Source organism: Sparus aurata, chromosome 1, assembly GCF_900880675.1.
Source record: "Sparus aurata chromosome 1, fSpaAur1.1, whole genome shotgun sequence".
Taxonomy (NCBI): domain Eukaryota; kingdom Metazoa; phylum Chordata; class Actinopteri; order Spariformes; family Sparidae; genus Sparus; species Sparus aurata.
In genome coordinates, this window is record NC_044187.1 from 31,359,117 (window position 1) to 31,379,853 (window position 20,737).

The window sequence follows — 20,737 nt, forward strand, 5'->3', positions numbered from 1 at the left end:
GCTAAGAAGATACTGGGACAATTCGTAGCCTTTGCGGGCTAGTGCCAAAAAAAACAGTATCAGATTGTACCCAGCGATAGAACTTATCAACACGGTGCAGTACACAATCCAAGTGTGGCTGGCTTCCAGTATCGCATAAACAGAAGTTAACTTCGGTCAGGGCCATGAGGGACTCCATCTTTGCCCAATCACCAAAGTGCCATTTAAGGCCAAAACTGCAGCCAACATTATCCCCAGTTTATACTTCACAAAACTAAACTATACATAAAATATATTAACACAGCAACTAAGGTTAACATGAATAGGCATATAATAATAAAGCCCTAATGGAAGCGAGCATGGCATCCCGAGTGTTTCCCCGGACCAGCTGAATGCTTATTAACTCCGTCTAATTATTGTCCAACAAGTCCATCATTATTGAGAGGGCTGCTCGGGGTGAAGGATTTGAAGAGTGGTGCTGGGCACGAAAAAGAGATGTGGACCTAAACGCTTCTGCAGTGCGCGCGTGTGTGTGTGTGTGTGTGTGTGTGTGTGTGTGTGTGTGTGAACCCATGATAACACAGGTGCTAATTGCAGTTGAAGCCTGCTAGTGTTGCGCGTACAAGGGTGGCATGGGTAGAATGCGGGATGAAGCTGAAAGAGGCTGGGGAGAGCAAAGGAGAGATGCAGAGCCAAGCGAATGCCAGGGACATTAATGAGGGCCAGATGAGTTTCTACTCCTCAATAACACTGCAGTGAGGGGGGGGGAGGTGGAGAATGAGGGGAATAGAGAAGAGAAAAGAGGGACAGAGGGGGTTTCATTACAGAAGAATGTCAGACAACCGTTTGCAAACTTAGGCAGAGCGAGGGTCCTTTTTTTTTCTTTGCCTCCTCACACATCCATGGATATGCAAACAATTTTTCATGTCAACATGAAGACAAATTGCGCACAGGGACACACATGCGAACGGAGAGTATAATCTACTCCAGCCAGACTCGCCTTCATGTTTATGAATCAGGGCTATTGCATTAACATTTTAGTTAGAGTTAATAATTAACAATTACTTCTGCTTTATATGCTCACATACACACCACACGCACACACACCCGCACACACGCACACCCACAGAAGAGCGTAAAGACGAGGCGCTGCTGCTCGATTCATATGTCACAAGAGGGAATGAGATTCATATGTTATCGGTGCATAAACATTAGGAACAAATGATATCAGTAGGCGGGGAAAAAGAAAAGTAAATTAAGCTTTCTTTGCTATCAAAACAGAATATAAATCATGAGTGTTTGCCTAATTGATTCCATTACATTCCCACCTGCCTGCCGACTCTCTCATCCATCCGTGTATTGTTTATCTTCATTTTAGGCTAGATGGATGAAAAGGGCTGTTATTGGATGTGAAGCCCGCTGAATTTCACCCTTTTTAGCGGGGCACATTAATTGCCAAGTAGACGTGGCGCGCAATTATTATTAGAGAATACTTGTTCTTGCACAATAAAAACCCACGAAGAAGTGAACTCTCGATACAGAAGTTTGCTTGTTTGGGAGATAGGAGATGGCGAGATCCTCTTTGTTTTTCAAAAGCAAATGGAGCGCATTACGCTTGAAGGTAATTTATGTGCGGCGCGATATTACTGGTTGTAAGTGAGCAAGTTCACTAACTCTTAATTGGGAAATAAATCACCCCGTTGCCGTGGCAACCAACGCTTAAAAGTGGTAATGGCAAAACGAGAGCATGCTGATAACGTCTCGGCACATCGGAGAGGTGTGTGTGTGTGTGTGTGTGTGTGTGTGTGCTCGCGTGTGTGTCCACTCATACATGTGTTTTCTCCCCCCTCCAGCTCATTATCATAGAGCCTTGTTAGTATGGCTGCGACTGTGTACTGTACATGGCCATGCCGTTTCATTCCATTAGCTCTTGTTTTGTCCTGTTGTTCTCACTGGAGGAGCTGCAGGCCTGCCCATTAAAAACACTAGCAAATGTTGAAATAACAATGTAGTTAATCGTGTATGGTGAGCCAACAAAATAATTACGGCATTAAGTGTCACAGTCTACCCGTGTTCAACTTCCACTTAGTCCATATTTGGGATCCTTTATCTACTCTTGCACTCCTATTATTTCTCTTTCCACATCTAAAACATTTTCCATCCTCACTTTCCTTTTTATTTTTTTTCTCCTCTTCCCCTCCCTTCTTCTCCAGGGCCCTGTTCTCTGCTCTTCAGTCTCCTTCAACTCATGAAATGGATGGAGGCAGAAAGGGCATTAGCCTAGATGAATGGATAGACTGGGCTAACACAATCTGGCCCACTTCAGCAGACAATTTAATATGGACTCGCCCACAGTGTGGTTACCCCGGCATGGCGCTGCACTAAATCTCACTTTGACTTGCTATGATAGATACAGAGTTGACGGATCAAAACAGTGTGTGTGTGTGTGTGTGTGTGTGTGTGTGTGTTTGCATAGTCATGATGGATACGACAGACGATCGACAGACGGGTGAGCTGTGAGAGGCAGCGGTGATAATTATAGTATTTATCTGGGTTAGGTGTCATGGCTGCCTATGCTGCATCATGAGCCGATAAAAGGCTGAAATGTCTTTCAATGCATTCCATCAATTCAACACCTGCACCTCAATTTTTTAAAGGGAGCAGACTGTACAGGAAAGAGATTAAGTGTGCGATTCAAGAGAACGTCTGCGAATGCAGAGACTGTAGACTGCGGTGGCATTGCGGTGGTTATGGCAATTCATTTCAGTAGAATATAGCTCTATAGAGTGGATAGTATAGATTAAAACTGCAGGCAGTGATGAACGGGCTCCTCGCACCCCCGCGTGCGTCGAAGCGTGCCGCCTACTTGCCAGACTTTGACCACACGACACATATCTGAATTTCCATTACACGTTAGGTTCAGGTATATTAGAGCACACCATGAAAATTTCATGTAATTCAACGATGATTGCCACAAATCGCCTACGTCCTGCTGCCAGTCGGTGGCACGGTGACTATGCCTCCTAATTTGCAGGTAAATGTGTTTAGTCCATGGACCTATTCATTATACCTGGACACAGCCGTGGAGGCAACGTCCCATTCATTTCAATCAAAGCTGCTCACTGGCGTATGAGGCCAAAATGACTCTGTCTTCCACATAGCTTCTGCAATGTGGGGCCCATAGAGAATGCGCACTAAAGACTTCCACTGACCTAGCCGGCTAAGTTCCAGCTTAGCGCCCGGCTCACTTGCATGGGGGATAAAATAATTTAATTGAGCGGCTCTTCTAGACTTCATTGGACCGAATGGCTCAAATTCTGACAGTGAAACGAGTCATTTCACGGGGGTTGTGACGCTCCAAAAAATGTATCCACCATTATGGATGCTACTTTAACCATGTAAGCTTATGAGAAAAAGTATTTTTGGGCTTGTCACATTTGCATCACGTGACGATGTTATCACACAGTTCGGCCACTAAGAAAACTATCTTCAAAGCCTGGCGCTCATCCTGGGGGCTTGGTTCAGCCCAGGATTCAGGAACAGTGGGAAGTTTGGTGCAGATGTACAGGAAAGCTACAGGAACGTCCTGTTTTATGGCGAATCAAAGATATTCTCTGCATCATTGAGGAAAAACTCAAGGTTTTGCGAACTGTTAATCGCAATAGGCTGTTAAGATTGCCCTGGCAAAATCTGGAGCTGATGGTGTTAAAGCTGTACGAGGAGTTTGTTAAAGTACATCAGGGGCAAATACCCAAAATTGAGCACTAAATTCAAAATGGCCATCTTCCTGTTGAGATTAGTTCATGGTGACAGGAGACTTTCAGTGCACTTCACCTGTGTACCAAATGTCATACATGTAGGCGAGAGGAGTCCGTGGGCTGCATTTTAGGGGCGCCAGCGAGCCATTGTGACCCACCCGTAAAACGGGTCAAGATTCCTGAGTGTCTGAGCATGCTAAAGCCCTTGAAAAAGCAATTAATTTGAGATAACAGCTCTGTGCATTTCAAGAGCGCCCTGGCACCATTCAGCGCTCTGGCCCTAATTAAGAGGAAATCAACCCATATGAATACAGACTTTATATTACCTTGAAAAAAAAGAAAAAACAGCGCCGGTATTTATAAAGCAAAATAATATTAAAGTATAAAGAACATTTTGGCTCCAAGTGGGCTGCGATTAATACTGCTAACGAACTAGCCTGATGTTAATTGTGTTTGATAATTGAACTGTTATTGGTTTAATTAGCTGCAGGCAAAGGAACAGGTAATACTAATTGGCTTAGATCAGAACAACCACTGCAACCCTGTTCTCAATTAACAGCATCTTATTAGCCAGGACAAGAGACAAATCAATGGTTTGAAAGACACTAGATGATCAGTGCACAGCCATTCATCCCCACTAACTCAATTAGTCCTACCACTATCATGAAGCAGATCAATCAGTGCAAAAGAGCACATTTCCAAGTGACAGATTTACTAAGATGCACTAATTGCCCCTTATTACAGGAAAATATCATTAATTTTAGAAATTACCATATGCTAGTCTGATGACCATAAACAGCCGGCTCTCTTCCACAGTAACGTACTGGGCAAATGACTTGAGATATAGAGTTGTACAACCATGTGCTGCTGAACTTTGACAAGCAATGGAGACATGCAGGTGCTACATGAGGGCAGAGAACTGATCTCCCGCAAGACTAAAAAAAGACTTTTGACTGATCATTTGAACAGAGAGGGGAGCAGCTAATTCTAAAACAAGTGGAGGTGGTCGGGGCTCGGCACGTTGCAAAGTAGAAGGGAAGGTCTTAGAAATGAAAAGCCCATAAGGCTGCACAGAATTGTGATATGATGGGGTGGGATGTACAGTTGTTACCCTCTGCGGTGCACTCACTTTCTCTCCACCTGTCTCGTCTACTTTGATGGCTTAGTCAGTCTCAATGGAAATTATTCTGTGTGGTGCACATGTGCAGGTGGGCACAAGTGCACGTATGTATACATGTATGTGTATGTCAGGGGAAAAGGGCTGGGGTTAGACTGTTGTGACTTAATCTTGATGTCAGGATAATTCTATAGGTCTGTTTCAAACAGTATTCATCACATGAGCAAATGTATTTCAAACCTTTGTGATCTTAGAAAATCACCACCGGGGGCTAAGCATTCAGAAATACATAATGTTGGTATGTGTTACAAAAGGACCCAAATGACACAGACACAGGCAGGTTCCAAAAACAAATAGCAAGCTTTACTGACAAAGCCCGATTCCAAAAATCAAATTGCAGACAATAGAAGAGGCAGGCAACAACAAGACTGTCTACAAAAGCCAGGCTAAATGGAATGTGAAGAAAAAACAATACCAAGAAAACAAACCAACAAAGAGACAGTGGATAACACATCTTAAATGAACAGGGACTATTAAACAATTGTGAAACAGTTGAATATGAATAAAAGGTAGGGACAAGACAAAGACAGGGAGTGCAAAGCAGGACTGTTGTGTACCTATCTATACCACTCAGTTACATGATATTTTGCTATATCTATCCAGTTGGGGCGTTATAAACCAAAATATAACTATGGTTTTTGGGTAATCTCTTTAATTCTGTTGATGGTTCCTTCTTAGTGTTTTAAAATAAAGCGATTTTGATGCTAGCACAAGAGTGCCCCTGCACCCCACTGAAAATTAGCTCGCCCGAAAACGAAACTACGGTAAATCTTAAAAGTGCCTCTTCCATCGTAATTATGCAGTTACACGAAGGTTTGACTCATATTCAATCACAAACAAAGCCTTGGTCGCTTTTTGGCGAGAGTTTCACTTTAACCCACCTTAGCTTGGCTTAGAATCTGTCATTTAAGTTTATGAAAAGATCAGTTTGGCTAGGTTTAGGGAAAAATCACATTTTGGGTTAAATTAAGTGCATTGTTGACAGGAGTTAAGTAGAGATGCAGGTTTGGAACGACTACTGTTTAAGTGTAGGATGTGGCTGAAATGGTAGAGTGGCTCAAATACACGACTATCACCCATGTTTGAGGAAATACCCCTTGTGTGAAGCGATCTTTTACATACTTATTAAACACTGAGGAAAGGATTCCATTTGTAATGGAGCATCGTTGGTGTCATGGCCACAGCACTGCTGCCTTTTTTCTCTTTGGGTTTGAGGTGCTCCTTAGGGAAGGGAGGGGCGATCCAATCAGAGCAGTTACACACAGGGCAGGGTAGGTCGTCCTACCTTGCCTTTTCTGCTGACCCCACTATTTTGCTTTACGCTGTCTTCAAGAATCACAGGCAGTTTAGCTGAGGACTCCAGTATTCTTGAAATACAGCCTTGATAACTAGAATAACTATTACATGCAGCATTGCGAAGCCTTCGTTAGGTATTGAAAGCTGTAAAGTGGAGTTAAGATGAACAGAAGCAACTCAGAACGGCTTGCTCACCGATATCACCTCCTCCCATTGTGTTTGACAGTGACAGGAAAAAAGTTAAACTCGATCCATGAGTTTAAACTGGGTCACCGAGCCAGCCAAGAGAAGGATATGCTATAGATAGGGCCCAGCGCAATGTGTTAATTGTATCAAATTGTGGACATGCAGCACATTCATCGTGCTGACATCGTGCCCTTTGAACATAAACAACTTTTGCCCTCGTGTAGACATGTTAATTGGAGCGCTTTTTTTCCCTCTCTCCCACTTGTAGTTGCCACGCTTAGAACAGTAAGTACTTTCCGGCACGGAAAACTGACAAAGAAGTGTTGTGTAAGTAGAAGGTCAATAATGTGGAGTGTTAATATTCAGCCTTGGCTTTACAGCTTTGAAAGGATTATAAGCAAGTTTCATCACATGAAAGTAGTACCTCCTGGAGGGTTGGCATCTTTGATAAAAAGATGTGATCGGAATTTGATTGGAGTAGTACAAGCAGAGTGCAGCAAAGGGAGGGAGGATATACAAAGAGGTGGTACAGAATAATATAAAGTAAGAGAGTTGAAAGACGGGAAGCATAAACAGCACGGTGAGGGGAAAAAAAATGGGAAACGGATGAAAGCGGCACAGAAAACTCGTCTAAGGAAGAAATTGCGCGGGAGAGGGAAATAGAGGGCAAGCTTAAAGAGAAGGAGTGGAAGAGAGGATGTGAATGCGAGAAAGTAAAACTGGGATTCTGCTGGGAATGCGCGGGAAGACGGGAGGGGGTTGCAAAACGGGACTAAACGGACAGAACAGAGGGCAAATGAGAGGTTATATTTCATTATTATTATTTTTTTATTTATTATTGCTGATGTTTTTCTGGCTGGCAAACCAGTCGAGCTGCTCTGGTGATCAGAGGCAGCAAGGTGATGAGTGACGCGGATAAAAAAAACTTCTCCACTCGCTGCAGATAAGACAGAATTAGAATATCTTTTATTTCGCCCTCCCTCATACTTCTTTTTCCTTCCTCCATCTCTTTTCCCCATCTCCCTTTCCCGCTCTTTCCTGCCCCCTCTTTTTCTTCTTTTTCACTTCTCTCTCTCTCTCCTCTTCTCGTTTCTGCATCCTCTTCTCACTCTTTTATCTCGCCGATAAGGTTTTTCTATCTTAGCTGCCAGTCAACTCTGAAGCCAAGCAGACGCTGATAATGCCCTGCAACTCCCTGCAACCGCAATTAACTAAAGATCTGTGTCGCCCCTCGGAAGAAGGGAAAAAAAAAAAAGAATTCCGTCTGCATTTTCTCCCCTGTCCTTTTTCTTCTCACTCTGAGCCACCTCGTGAATATGTGATCAGAGCGTTGGCACACATAGAACTTGTGAACCTTGTTGTGAACAGCACAGAGCGGCAGGATGAGGCACTTTCGCTCGCCTGCTCCGTGTCGTGACTCTCAGTGTTTTCTGTGAGGAGTCAGACTTGGGCAGCCCGGCCGATATCGGCTCCAGAAGTAGGTGCATTCCATTTTGTTAGACAGTGTACGCGCACACCCCCCACCCCCCCACCCCCCTGTGACTCAGTGAGTGAGTGAGTGTTGAGTGAGTGTATGAGGATAAACCGTCACAGCTGCTCTGCTCCTTTCCCAGCATTACATGGGTAGCGGGTCGGCGACAGCTAATAGCTCATTCGCTGTTGCAAATTAAAACACAATCACCTAATAGGAGTACAGGGAGGGAGGCGGGATCTTACAGGATTTATGAGAAAATGAAAAGTGATTGGATGTGAAGTTTGAATTAGGGGAAAGCAGTCCGGTGTCAGACTCTATGAAGGTGACTGACTGGACTGGTGAGCGGCCCGCTCTCAGTGGACCAGATCCCATCCAAAACCTGCCTGTCAAATTAGCGTGACAGGTAGGCCCCTCCCAACAGTTCGGCCGGGCAAGCAACCTGCCAGCTATTAATTACGCTGTAGTTTCAACGGCCTTACGTGCCCTCTGCTGCTCTCCGTGTTGATGCAAGTCATCTGATCTATGACTTTACATGTTTGTCCTGAAAAGGTAAAATGCACCACGAGATTAGCTCATTTTAAAGTGGGAGATACACAGAATTGTCACCTTAAAAATTAAATGCTGAAATACACTAATGCATGCACCCTTGCTCAATCGAATACACACAGGTGCCGTGCTGACAGAGCCTTCCTTGGTCTGGTATCACCAACACGGGGGCTAATCTTAGCTAATGTGAGCAAATTTAGCTGTACAAAGGGGCAATTTGCTGACTTCATGACTATTCTCAGCTCGTGCCACTGTCAATGTAAGTTTCAGCAGGTGATCAGAAAAGCAAAACAGGAAGTAGCACTGTTCGCTTCAGCCAGCTCACTGTGGTGTCCTGGATGTGGTCCAATTCCAATCGCTCTCAGTCAAGCCGCCAAATGATAATGTCTTGATAGCAACTGACACAAGAAATACTTGGGAATAAAAGGGATTTGACTGTGTCATTATGTCACTTAAGTTCACAGTGGCTGCGGTAATATATCTGGTTTACACTTTGAACTGTAAGCTAATTCTGGTATGTATCAAATGGTAACGTTTATCTTTGGCTGGTTAGGCTATATATGGCAGTAATAAGATATACAGCAACACTGGTGCAAAATGTAAGTATGTTAAACTCCCTATTTGTAAGAAAGTTGTTGGTTGAGTCTAATTCCGAACTACAACTGACGCTTCAATATGGTGAGAAGCCTGACTCCCAAAGCATCAGTATTTGCTGAGTTGGTAATGAAGAGACTCAAAAATCAATCCAAAACGAATCAACTCTACTTACCGTATCCTGACCTTTGACCTTATGTCAATTCCTTCATAGGTTATTTCATAATTGTCTTTGCATCTTCTTCCTGATGCCTTACTCTATCACATGTACACATTTGGTTACATTTCACTGCAGCAAAGTAGAGAAATCTTACCTCAAAATTGCCATCTCCAGTCAAAGACAGTCAGACACTTCAGTGATCATAATAAATATGGTATTGTGCTGACAGCTGTTTTAAACTGGTTAAAGATCCAGCTGACCAATCACATTTTTGTAGCCAGGTTTAAGAATGGGGGTATAAGTTTCTTTCTATCCATCGAGCTTGGGTGACAAAAAAGATGGCAACAAGTGAATGAAATTGTCTGACCTGTACAGGTTGTTGGACAAAAGTCTACCTTTAAGTGGAGACAGATAACTTTTCAACTTTCTTTTCTGAGAGAAATAGAGCCCAGTGCCTGACCTAATAGCGTAGTGAAAGGGAGGCTTACAGGGAACCAATCAATACGTGGATGGTGTCATTTTCCTACAGCCTACTTCAAAATAAGACAAGTTAAAGCAAAAAAGATATCTATTGCTGCCAGGATAAAGAAATAACAATTCTGAGATCTGTGTATTTTTGTGAACAACTTCAGAAACTGAAACATCCCTTGCTCCTGGCTCAGTTATAGGGCACAATGCATGAATCAGACTGCAATTCAGGCTGTAAATTAGATGATATTTTGCCAAGGTCCAAGGTCGCTTGCTAGAAAGTAGCCTAGTCCGAAATGAAATGCTGTTTTGGGTGAGTTGTAATAGCAGAAAGGCTTTCGAAGACAATCTGTCAAGGCTGTTCCAACCAAGGCATGAAGTGTTAATCGTGAAACCTTCATTTTCCTTTTCTTTACAACCGAGATGATTAATGCCTTTGTTTTTTTTTTTTTATATAAACATTCCCTTCCCGGCCTTGATAGAGTGGTGTGCCTTTTGTGTGCCCAACTGAATGAGGGCCGAAACTGTCCCTCATGAGCCAGTTAGATAATTAATCGTGCCATTATGTGATATTGTTTTATACCCACACACACCGACAACTCATCTGTATCTGAAATTCTAAAAAGGCGGCACGTTCTTCTTCAGGTACACCAAAAAAAATCAACCCATCATTCAACATCATTTCCCTTCTCCCCTCATCTGCCCGTCCGTCCGTCCATCCCTTCCACTGAGCCATCGTCTACCCCGTCATACATCTTCGTATGTCAGCGGGTGTCGAAGTCATCGCCACCTCCAACCTCATCACTCACAGTGCCCCCGTTGAGGTAATGATGCCGCTGAGCACTGAGCACCACATCCAACCTGCGCAACAGTAAGTGCATCTAACTGTACTTGTACACCTTTCCATTTCACCCTTTCCCTCGCTCTGTTATTATGTCCCCCACACGGCCCCTCACCTAAGTGCTCCCCCCTCTCCTGCTATTATCAAAGTCCTCCATGTATCTTGGAGACCGTGGCGACTCAGCCATCGATGCGATTGCCTGCTCGGTGAGGAGCGCCCTACGTCAAGCTGAAGAGCTTTAAAGTCCTCCCCGACCCCACCGAACCGCTTCCCTGTCTCCCTGCTAGCCTTTTCTCTCTGCCACTCTCAATTCCCCGTCTCCCTTCGGACGTCTCTTCTCCTTCTCCGTGTGTCTCTCTCAAAAAGTAGCTGACATTGAGAGCTTCCTGCCCTTTTTGTTCCTTCCCTTTTTTCTCCCCCCCCCCCTTGCTGCCCCCCAGTTCTCTTTAGTGTAATTACTGTGGTGGATACAGGCAGGTAGAGGAAGGAGAGGGGGATATATTGAAGAGGAGAAGGACAATGAGGCGGGAGAAGGAGGAGAATCGAGGAGGAGCGCTCGGGAAGAGGAATAAGGGGGGTAAAGCAGAGAGGTAATGTAATCTTATCGCGGGAAGTGTGGTAATATATCACCTGCCACAGTTAATAAAATGTCACCACGCCATGGCTTTAGACAGGAAAGAAAGGTTAACTGGCGCTTCATATAAATGTACTTCAACAAGCACAAGTGGGGGAGATTAAGACTCTGTTCATGCACACACACACACACACACACACACACACACACACACACACACACAGTGTGAGCAGCCATACGCACATAAAGGCAGGGCAGGCTTGTAGGTAAAATAGACAGATGAGCACATAAAAAAAAAAACAGGAAATGCAAACGGACAATTCCAGCACACACACACACACACACACACACACACACACACACACACACACACACACACAACACAGATGTGCACGTAAACATAAATGCCAGCGCGTAGGCTGCAACAAATTGTGCACATGTTTGAACACACACACGCGCGCGCGTCTGCACGGCATGTACACACTCAATTACTCGCGCCCTTTGATGATAGTTGTAATCATGTGTGGTGGAAAATCTCATTTTCATAAAGTGAGTTTTTCTCCCTCACTGTCACTTTTTTCTCCTCTCACTCCCGTCTCCACTCTCTCCTCTCCCATCGCCGCTTTCTCCTCCTCCCTCCGCTCCTCTCTTTCCCTGCCTTTCTTCTCGCTCCTCTCCGTGCACATCTCTCCGCTCTTCGTTTCTCCACCTCCCTCTCGCCCTCACCCTCCACCTCCTCTCCTCCCTGTGGTCGGCTCATCCCTCTCTCCTACTCCTTCTCTTGCCCCAAGGATATCTTCCCTCCTACACGGCCTCGCCTCATCCCTCTCTCTCTCTCCATTTATTTATATCAATGAGCAAAAGTCATCCTTTCATCTTCCTCCAGATGAACAGACTCTGCTTGTGGAAGAGGACAGAAGAAAAGAGGAGCAGAACACAGAGGAACACAGCTTCTCTTAGTCCATAAATTCAGCTGTACCAAGCGGTGGGAATATTATATAAACTCTCCCTTGTAAGGGGAGATAATTCAATGTGTTTTGGCTGACTGGTAAAGGGATTTGTTTCACCCCAAACGCTCCAAACGCATGTTAATACTGAATTGGAGAAATCAAGACTTTATTCCAGCGTTTACACAATGGACTATTGAGAACAACTAACGTTTTTAAAGCGTCAAATTCACCTCGGGCTCAAGCGCTGGCCTTGAATCCACCAACCATGCAGACAAAAGAAACATGTTTTGTGTGCACAAGCTGTGAACTGAAAAAAAAAAAAGAAGAAAAACAAAAAAGCAATACGGCGTTTGAAAACCCTGGTTGTTTGGATTGTTTGATATTTGTGGTTTTGAGTGTTGTCTGCAAATCACTGTGTGATTATTCCACAATTATCATCCACTTATAAAGTAATTATGGCATTTATTACCAGGGTGACCGAGCTGGAGGATTGGGAATAAAAGGGGGGAATGTGTATATTGGTCTGGTCAATTTTTTTTTAGGGGATATGGATAGAGGAACAGTAGAATTGTTTTTTTTTTTTCTTTGGAAACAGCGCACAATGATCAAGAAGGGCATCATAGCTTACTTGTAAATTAAAGCAACAGTCTTCCTGTGAAACCGCAGGCTAACTGAATTGGCTCAATTGTCCACTAAACGTTTATTTCCATACTGTCGGATTTTCGCCGTGCCACTGCAAATACAAAACGATTTCCTCATTTGGGGCAATTAAAAATTGAACTGACCTCGATTTTAACCGAGCAGAGAAGCTCGTGTTACTGTATTGTTCGCGATGTGTGTGTAGCGCACAGAGAACAAGAGGACACTGAAAGACAACATCCGACCCCGCGACGGCCTGCTCACCCTGCTGCTGTCTGGCAAGCGATGAAGAGACATCCGCTGCCGCACCACCAGACTACGGAGCACCACCTGTCCTCAGGCTGCACGACCCCCGCAACTCATCCTCCACACTCAAATATCAAAGATGGTTTTATTTTATGACACATTATATGACTAATCCATTTAATATAATTCCTGTTTCCTGTTTTAAAAGGAATTAATGTTAAAGGTAATATAAGTGAATCAGAATATACATACATAAATATGGTATGATGAATAATCAATCGGCAAAATGATGAACATGATGAACAATGATTTACATATGTATTAAGTCATGTGATATTATTTTCTGAACAATTTATTACTAATAGTTGAGTTGGAGTGAAGGTGAAGGTGAAGGTGAAGCCTGACATCAGCTGTCATTCTTCTTTTGGCTGGTTTTTGGTGCCGTTTAGTTTCAGTCTCTGATTACAGCATTGAATTGTTTTTTTTTTCTTTTTTCACAAAAACAACCTTGTGTATAAGTAGCTGCAAAAGTTTAAAGGTCCCGGCTCATACATTAAATATAGCCTTTTATTTATTGACTTTTTGTTTTGGGCATCATTTAAGCAAAAAAAAAAAAAAAAAAAAAAGAAAAAGAAAAGAAAAGAATTGCCAATTCTTGAAATGTGGAAATGAGATCGTAAATGGACAGGCTCGGACCTGCAGAAGGTAACACATTAATCATGTGCTGATGCCCGGATAAATCCAAGCCCCCTCTTTTCCAAACCAGTACAGTAAAGCTCGTCTCCAACCAACAACTGACGACAGAAAATGCTGAGACAACACATCCTAGCTGTGCTGCTGGTGGGTGCTTCCAGGAGTCATATTTGAAGTCAAACTAGATTGCACAAGCGGTTAAGTATGGCGTGAAAGCAATTAAAACAGAGGTTTATGGAAAACAATAGCGTTTGGGTTGGATTGATGTGTAATCCTCACAAAATATTACGGTTTTATCTCCTTTATCACACAGACGTATGAACCTTACATTCAGACTGCAGTGTGTGTGAACAAGCGGATCATTGTACCTCCTTGGATACCTTTTCTTACTCCAGATCTAGAGGGAACATACAGCAATTAGCCAAGCATGTATGGCAGCTTTTTAACTACCCTGCGAGCGATTCAGAGCACATGCATAACGGTGGCCAACTTAATATGTAAATGAGCCTCTGCAATATTGGGTTATTATTACCCTTTTTTTTTTTTTTTTTTTTTTTTTTTACATGTAACGTTTGCTTTGCCCCACTTTAATATGTTAATGTACCCCATGAGTACTTATTAAATACCCCATAATTACAAAATAGTTTTTCCATTAGCCCCATTAAGGCTATGTCATCACACTATAATACATTCACAAGTCCCTCATAAATACTAAATTGTTGCCACTTTATTTTGACATTGCATTTTTTTTGCTTCACCGTGGCATTATTTCATCTCGCAGTCATTTACCATTTCAATGTCTGGCTGTGGAGAAAAGTCTCTGTGAAAATGGAAAGATATTTATTTCATTCATCTTATGAGCGGCTGCGTGGAACTTTCGTTTTTTTTTTTATCATTTCTGGACGAAAGCGGTATGAGCACCAACTCCCTGTGTCTACAGATCGTGATCCGGTAGCTAGCATGAAGCGCGAGAAACAGAGACACAACTCTCTTCATTATCTCTTTTTGAAACAGAGCAGTTTGCAGGCCAATGAGGTAATTAATTAATAACTGCCATATGATGATGGTGAAGCAAAGTAAACTTTGTTTTCTGTGCCGTCCCACCAGACTACAGAGCAGCCTCATATTATCCTCAGCACACATTTATTTTATTTTATGACTAATTCCATATGATATATCTGCATTTGTTGACTTAATAAAGACATATAGGTTTGCATTTGTTACAGAAAAAAAAGCGAAGTGATGTGTGCAGGACATGAGATAAGACACATTTATTCCTCCCTACTAAGTCCAGCAATTATTTCAAATATTTCTCCATGGAACGTGAAGGATCTATTTTCCGGAACAAGCACACCATATAATCACAATGTCCTGTGCGTAAATGGGGCCCTGATCCTTGTATAACCTCACACATACCATGTCTGGTCTTACCTGTTCACCCTTGATTCTCATTACTCTGCCTGTCAAGTAAAAGAAAAACAAAAGCCCTTAGTCTCAGAAGTGCCTCTTCTTTGCTAGCTTTTGTTTAATCAGCCCTGTAAATGTTCCTGAACTTTAATCAACCCCCAACTAGATGCCTTTACACCCCGCGCCCCCCAACTCCTAATTAACGTTCGACTGTTTACTAATTTGTATTGCTCTTTTGCAGGAACCTGGCAGAGTCACTCCACCGCGGAAAAACCAATACGCCCATTGTTCAGTCTTAGTGTGTTAACAAGTAGAAAAAAAAACCAGATCTGACAATGAGGTGAGATTACTTCAGGTTTTTTTTTTCTTCCTTTTTTCAAATGCAAATGAACTCGCCAGAAGAATGTGCGAGAATCAGGTGCGAGCTGCCTCATTCTCGTTCTGTCACAAGCCGCTGACACGTAGTTCTAAAGAAACTGCAGTGGGAGAGAGTTAAGAATGATGTTTTTGTACCTATGTGTCACTTACGCCTCTATTTTTAATGTTCTTTCAGCCTATATACACACGAGTGAAGTGTATTTAACCAAGTCCTCCGCTGCAGCGGTGAGAATTCTTTTAAAGTGGATGGTGAGCTTTTAAGTTTATCCCAGTGTACTTAGGGGGTTGCCTGAGGGTCTGTGTATGCGAGACTGACTCGGTCAGGAGAGCTGCTGTCTGACACGTGTCTCTCCAATCAGCTCTCCTGCCGCGACTGACTCATCCTTTGTGACTCAGACGGTTAAAAAAACTTCACGCTGTGACACCTGATGGCTCTGTTCTCAAATATAAAGCTCTGCTGGGACTTCTTAAGGAATCACACACACACTGGCACACACACCGGTGATAATGGAATAACAAGCTCCGTTTGGAGAATTATTGCGTCAGACTCAGGTGAACGCGGAATGAGCCGGAACACCTTTAGTTTTCCATTAAGGGGAAAGCTGCGAGGGAGGGGAAGCTGCCTGGAATCAACGGTCTGTGTCAGGGGAAAAACCGCAGAGCGGGATGGAGAGAACGAGAAGGAGGGAGAGTAAAAGGATGATGATGTTATTGGTTAACTGCTGGGACTGTGATTAAATCCTCTTCGCCGGGATCGGTCTGTCGTTGTCGGTTTCTCGTTCGTTCTCGGCGCAGACAGTTCAGCTGTCGAACAGTTTGTTCCTCACTCAGGGTCAGTCTCTACACACACACGTCTCCCGTCTCTTTCTTTGTCTCGTATAGTTCACAACATTTGTCAAAGACATCGTCACTCAGAGCTCGAGTAATACAGCAGCATGGTCAGTGACTTGAGGGTTTAGACTGAGTCACTCCTTCTCCGTTTTTTTTTTCCATCAAACTGACAACAAGATTCTTGCATTGTTTGTGCAAGAATCAGGATTTCTGGATGACCCTTGTCTTCCCATAGAAACCAAGTAGAGTATGTAGCAAACAATGAATGAATACCATGAAACCCCTGCAGCTGTGGTCTACACGGGTCTTAAATTGTAGAGTTGTCCAATACAAGATGAGTAAAATGTAGTCGATTCCAAGACGAAGACCTTCAGTAAGGCCGATCTCTAGTACTAAAACACTGCGATGGCGGTCTGCCTACCCCACAGGTGTCAGGTTTGCGCGTGCAGCGTTCGCGGTCAAGTTTGCGATAATACAAAGTATGCAACGTCCAGTTACACTTTCAAGATGAAGCTCACTGAAAGACAGTTCAAATATGCATAATGTTATTAACATCCTCAATCAGTTGCACTTTGGTTAGGATTAGGCACCGAATCTACTTCTAAAGATCATATTTTGGGTTACATTTAGTCTCGTAACGTGACTAATGGAACTCCTGTAACCTTACCTCAGTGATTCACGTCACTTAAATTATATAAGTTACTTAATTTATGTACATAATTTACTTGCGTAATATAAATCACTCTTGACGCTTGGTCACAAACCAGACACGAACTTCAGTCTTCAGGGTGGGCCTGCAGACCACTCCCTCGCTGCACTAAAGGAGCGCTTCAAACTGAAAGGTGAAGTGCCACTGACCGGGCCACTGTACTTGATGCGTTGGGAGTGAGAACAGGCTGAATCCGTCTCAACATAAATTTAATCTTTCTCCCTGCTCTCACTTCTTCCCCCTCTCGTTCTCCGTTTGTCTCAGTTTCCCCTGGCTTCGCAGTTACATCTCTGTCATGTTATCTCCGGAAGATCACATCAAAGCGTTATCGCAGAGCCTTCCCCCGAATTCCGCCTGAACCCTACGCCACTGCACCCTGTGTGTTTGTGTGTGTGTGTGTGTGTGTGTTCCCGTCAAATGAAATTGAGCTAAATACTGGAGTGCAGATAAACGGTTATGCCTATACTGAGTAAAGGACGGGCCTTATATAAAGACCGCCCGCGATTTCAAAAAACAACTTTTCAAAGTGGGAAAAAAAAAAATCAATATTAGTGATGATCACCATTAAAGTCTCCTCAACCAAGAGCACAGAAGTGTGTTTAGATTCAATATTCCGTCAAATCGTGTAGAAAGGGAAAATTATTCATAATGCCATGCGGAATAAATGATTTAGAAATCTCCCTCAAATGTGTCAGTTTTTAAAATAAATGGAAAAGCGAGAGAGCGGAGGCGCATCCTTCACAGACTTCACAGAAGTCTCTTGCATGGGAGTTTCACTTAGCAGTGTGTTCTGACTCTCCGTCTGATGCCTCTCTCTTCCCCCCCCTGCTTCACACTTTCTTCACAGCTTGTCAGTTGCTCCCCAATACCACCTTGCTCTCCAACTGAAAGGCGCATAATTACAATAATTCCAATCACTTTTGCTTTCACACTCTTTCTGCTTGCACAGGCAAAAAAAAACCAAAAAAAAAAAAGCCTTATGACTTATATGAATGCTGGAGAGATACAAACATGCGTAAGAATCACATTATGCGTGCACGTTGGCCACACACCACGCTTGGCAACACGTTGACACTTTGAGAGTTCGTGCACCGCCGGCTTACGGGCGGAGGCTAAAAATAAGATGCTAATTGGAGGAGAGTGTTTGTTTAAACTAACATGGTAGCATCAGTCAGCTTAGCGCAGGGGCTAATTATGTTCTACGCTACCGTATGAAAAGTGGAAGAAGAGGAAAACACAGGAGAATTGAAGACTCTTAATAGAAGAACGGCAAGACAACAACAATGACCTGAAGGTGTGGGAGACTGTATGTATGGAATGTGTGTGTGTGTAAGTGTGGAACAGTTCATTCACCGCCTAGTTCTCCTGGTTTATGCTTCTGTTTGGCTCACTTAGACTCTAGATGGCATTTTTTGTATGTATGTATGTATGTATGCATGTATGTATGTATGTATGCATGTATGTATGTATGTATGTATATGTGTGTATATATATATTATTAGAGTTTTGTTTCATGTAGGCCTACGGTATCAGAGTTTTGTGCCAGAATCAATCCGAGCAACTTCTTTTCCCCACATATTTTCTTGACTGCAGAGCCACCAGACCACAGTGACACCAGTGATGGAACAGATTCTGGGCTCTTGCCGTCAGAATGAATGCCAGATGGATTTAAAACAACAGCACCTGTGATTTGATCTCCAGGTTGGCGGCTGTACGGAGTACCTGAGCAAGTGTTTAAAATGAATGCTTCATTATCTGTGCTTTTCACCTGGTCTGTGATTAGAATTATGCGGGGGGGAGGACACTTGTCCAACATTTTAAAGTTGATGTTCGCAGTGAGAAGAGATCAAATTAAATTAGTAGTACTATTCCCACTTGGAAAATAACAGGTGACAGTTGAGAAACATTGTGTATCCTGCAGCGTCTCTTGAAGCAGCACTAATCTACTTTTTGATACCAACAATGGATTATGCACTTGTGTACTGTGAATGCCTCGCTCATAGACAAACCCACAGACATCACCTGACTCTTCAGTTCTGTGGAGCATTTTAAGGTTTTCCAGCGCATTATTCTGGTTTTACAGCCCACAACTGTCCTGTTTTGTTTCAGTTTTCTCACTGTTCTCGTACATCTTGGCTCACCTTACATTACCCAGCTGTTCTCTGAAAAAAAATCTCTGAAACACTTTTGTACGCTACCATCCCGGCATAAAACAACAATCCTACAAAGTCGGCAACATCAAAGGTTAAATACATGAGAATTTTTAACATTTATATTCAACATGTTCAGATACTTTGGTATGTACGCTTTTCATTGTTATTAACATTGTTAAGTTAGGGTCAGGCACTTAAACTACTTGGTTAGGTTTAGGCACAAAAATGACTTGGTTAGGCTTAGGGAAAAATCATATTATGAGTTAAAAAAAACAAACTTTGTTCAGTCTCGAACTTGAAATGGAAGTTGCGTAAGTGATGTTACTCACATCATGTAATCTAAGTGACATATGTACGCCACTCACGTAATATAAGGGATGTCATTTACGTACGTTAACTTACTTGATATGACTTCACAAACTTTGGGAGATAAAGTCCAATCTATGACTGTCACCCGTAAGCAGGAGCCCACATAACAAAGTTGGTCTGGCCAAGTGATTGGCCGCACAGTCACTTACACTCAGCCAATATGAAGCAATGAATTAAGGTCTGCAGGGGATCCCGATCTGGTAGCCAGAACACGGGTGGCCATGACAGGGGTTCAGCTAACTGTACGTCCTCAGCCGGCTCAGAAAACAGGCCGTTGTTATGGGCAGCACATCGCGGCCCTCACTTGGCCGAACCATCTTTGTTATGAGGGAGTTCTCTTCAAAATGCTTAAGAATTGAAACCAATCAGAAGTCAGTCAGCCAAGAAAAAAAAACCTAGAATACTCATCCCTTTTGGCCCTAAACAGCCTGATTAGAGCAAAGCCGCTTGACATGACGTCCTCTTGATCTACCCTGTAATGAATATAAATGAGCAGGCACTCGGATATTCACACTCTTCTGCCCACACATGCAAACAAACATCGACACATACGTGAGTCCATCGCGTCATCATTGTGGAAGCGCGGCACACTTCACACTGGAGCTTTTTAATCGCGCCTGTGAGAAGTTGCCAGGTAAGACACCCTTAACACTGAGCCATGGCGATAACAAGATCCGTTGTAAAAGTGACAACAACATCAGAGAATGCCGCCGCCTTCCAACGCCACTGCTTCCACCTGCAAATGAGGGAATGAGAGAATTAGAAGAGATTAAGCAATGACAAGCGCTCTCTAAAAAGGGAACGAGTCGCTCGTGGCCTTTTGCGGAGTGACTCCGAGCTGTACTGCGAAACCATTCTGTCACCACCTGATAAGGACTGAGAGAAGCAGGGGGACGGAGACAAAGAGGGAAGGAAGGAAGAGAGGCAATGTAATGAAAAGAGAGGAGGTAGGTGTGAGAAAGACTGAAGGGGGGAGAGAGGGAGGACGGGAGGGGATTGGATGCCAAGTGTGTGTGTTTTTTTTTTCTTTTTTTCTCACTGTTTTTCGCGCAGGTAGAATACACTTGGAAGAGAATCCAACTGCTGAAACTGTCAACCACTGAAATGGACCTCCAACTAGTGTTTGATTAAGCTTCCGCCCCTTGATCCACACACCTCGGTATAATCTCCGATGTCCTCCCGCCTCACCTCCACGCACACACACACCACACACATCCACATCGAAAGCCTCCTAGCACATTAGACAACACACACACACACACACGCACGCACACACACACACAGTCCCCCCCCCCCCCCCCCGTATGAG